Raw genomic sequence first — 3554 nt, forward strand, 5'->3', positions numbered from 1 at the left:
AGTCAAGTTGATGGTTCTCTGAAGCTCACTCTTACGGGGGCCTATGCTGATTGTGTCGCCAAGACAGCACACTCTCAGAAATGATATTAAGGACATCAATCAAGGCACTTCTTAGCGGAAAGCAATGAGTAAACAAGTGGGAGAACAAATTGAGAATATTTAATAGGCAGGAAAGGGCTGCTTTGGAAAAGCTGCAGACACAACAGCTGGATTAATAAAAGCTGGTCCAGTCAAACTAACAGGTCAGTGGAATACAGGGGATCTGAAGTATCAAACCCTCGCCATAAAAATGGAAATACCCGTTTGAAGCTGTTCTGTTTATTATGAATTTCACCTTTAGCAAGAGTTTGCTTCCTGTTCCACCATCTGTCTCATGCAATACAACATTACTGCTGGAGTTGTGTGTTAATAAACCAAGAAGATTTGGTTTTCCAGTGGACTCACTGCTGTATATACAACCCACTACGGGACTGTGTATGGTAGCAGAGTAGACAGCTTCAGGCCTGTAAACAGTAGGTGGGTTTACTTCTCTCTTCTCTCTGCGGGAACTATCCATTAACAGATAATGGGGGGAAAATCAGAGTGATTAAGGCCCAGGGAATTATGGGTGAATACAAATTGACTCCACCTCCGTGTGGTGTGCTCTCTTGAGGTAGAAGCCCTGCTCATGAGAAACAAACTCATTTCAGAACTACTACAATTCCCATTAAGGTTTGAATGCAGTGGATGGGGGTAGGAAGGTGGTAGGTGGGAGCGCAAAGGGATGGACTCCCCCTGGACCAGAGCTGATTGGAGAACTTGTGCCTGGGGGGAACATTACTAATATCTATTTCCTGCCTCCTCAGTTTCAGAAGGACGGAGTGAATCAAGTGCAAAATGTTGAAATTAAAGTACAAGATTTAATCAAGGCACCTTCAAAATTCACCCCATTCTATCAAACGGTTAATATATTACACATTTCAACAGTGACGGAAATGTATTTGCGTGCTAATAAAAGCAAAGCGATTAGAAAACCACGACGGCATGAAGGGAGATGCTTTAATTTTTTTTTTTTTTATGTTTTTGCCTGTAGGTAAGTGAGTATCTAAAATACTTATACTGTAAAGATCAGCTCAGCGAGGTACCAAAGCTCTTGTGTCATGGTTCCAAGTTCAGTGCACGCCTTCTAACCTCCAGAGAGCGAGAGGAGGATGGGTGAGGTGGGATCGTTGGCTGTGACATGTCAGAAGTGGTGGCGACGCCCTCGCACAGCGAGAGCAAAGGATTCTGGGGGAACACGTCTCGGGGAAGCATGTCAGCTCTGATGCATGGCAGCTCGTTGGAGGTGCTAATCAGAGCAGGGCTAGGCTCCTGCTAAGATCAGCCACTCTGCGCCTACATTAACCGCCTCACAGCTCCCCATGGCTGCTGGGCCGGAGGTAGAAACACCAAACTGACAGGTTTTTGTGTCGAGATAAACATGCGTAACGCGTGAACGGATTTTACAAAAGGTTTAGTCGACTAGAACACATCTTGGAGTTGAGAAAACAAGGTGGACAAAAACACAAGGACGCTATTCCTTCTCCATAACATATACACACACTGAGCAGACATTTCCAGTTGAGTTATTTACCACGAGTCTCTGCATGTGTATGGGTTTACTGATGCTCAGATTGTTTTACTGTGTGGCAGAAAATGCAGACCTTGTAGCAGGTACTTGTTATTAGATCATCAAGGACACGAGAAATGAAATAGCCTGCATCATTATAAAAGTATGTTTTGCCATTTTATACAAAGAGAAAACAGATGTGTAAATGATACATTAAGCCATGCATGTGCCACTTAAATGAAATCTGCTGTTTATTAAGAACTTGCTGTTCTCATCTATAGCATGCATGGCTTACATTAGGTCAAAATAAAAGTTTATTGACTAAATTGTCTTACAATGGCAAACAGTCACATGACGTCAAACAAAATCTGAGGGAAATTACATTAAATTATATATTTTGCATTGCTTTAGCCTGTTTCATGTTACTGAATAATTAGTATCATGTAACAGGTAAATTGATGCAATGTCACTCCACTCCAAAAAAAACCAAAATTGACCACCTCATTGTGTATTTAAGATTTTGTATTTTAAATTTGAACTAACCCAGGAGAAGCTCTTTGTTGTTTCTGCAAGATCTGTTACTATCATGGATGCTTTGAGAACAGTCGACCATTTTGTGTTTTGCCTGGACCACTTCACGTCCTGTTCCTACATCTGAAACCCACAATGGCTAAAAGTCGGTCAAATGAACAGTGTGTAGGTCACTGAGGCAGTGGAAAGAAAAAAAAGAGAAGGGAGAAATCCACAACAAAGGCAAGCGCTGAATACTTGTTAACGAATGATGTGTAGGCGCTGCAGCTGCAGGCAGGTATGGAGGTCCAGTGGGGACAAACAGTGCAGGCTACTGAGATGGATTGCATGGGAGCACTGGACCCCCTGCAGCCACACAAACACCATTCTACACTGAAATGCTCTAATTTACTCTACACATGCCTATTCTAAACTGCTGGGCCTTTTCTTGTAAGAGGGAAATAAAGGTCAAGTGACTACGCCCTGACCTCGGAGATGCTCGGTGATGGTTGTTGTGCAAAATGAGAGCAAAATTACAAACAAACAAAGAAACGGCTAAATGGGCAAAGGGAAACTTCTTGGCAAGCGGAGAGGGGAGAAGAAATGAGGTGTGAATCAAACCAGAATCTCTTTCAGGACTCAAAAGAGTGAGTGGCCTGAATATAAAAAGTTAATTATGGGCACAAGCCCCCTTTTTTTTTTTTTGCAAGCCTCACTGCGGCATTGTCAGGCTGAGGTTTGTGGCTCTATGGGGTCTGCGGTCCACACAAAGGAACAGGGAAAGAGAGCATTGCAGAGAGGCCCCTTGGCTGGGCTCGCGGCATGGAACACTGTACAATTAGCCAGCCCCTGCGTTCTGCTGGCTTATAATTATCAGTGCTTGCCTTAATTGACTCCCTTAGCCTGCTGCAGAGGGACAGCCCCATACCCCCTTCCCCTCTGCTCGACGCAGGCCACCGAGCGCCATGCCGGGCTCTCCAAAGTCATTTAGAAAAGCGCTCATATTTTCGACACAAAAAAAGGGGGAACATTTGGTGAGAGAGAATTCATCATCAGGTGTCTAGAGGTTTTCCTTAATAGAAAAGCTGAGTCCCACTGAGTGCACTCTGTGTAGCGGCCAGCCACGCATGCTCAGGACCAGCAAGCCGCCATTCACAGCAGGCCGTAAGACATTAGCATAATTTTATATAACACAGGCACCCGCACTGGAAATTTAATATATCTCAGCAAATACGAGACAGGCATTTTGCATAATTTTTTTTTCTCTCTTTCGCTCCTTCCTATCTCTGTGTCCTCATCCATGTCTCTCTCCTGTCTTGTCTTCATCCTGCCTCCTCTCTCTCGCTCTCGCTATGTCTCTCCTTTGCCCCCGCCCTCCTTGCACAACCCACCCCGCTTTCCTCGCCCCATGGTGCTGCTCTCACTAGGAGAGGGGAAGTTCATTACCTCAGCTAAA

The sequence above is a fragment of the Microchirus variegatus genome (assembly GCF_963457635.1).
Source record: "Microchirus variegatus genome assembly, chromosome: 5".
In the NCBI taxonomy this organism is placed as follows: domain Eukaryota; kingdom Metazoa; phylum Chordata; class Actinopteri; order Pleuronectiformes; family Soleidae; genus Microchirus; species Microchirus variegatus.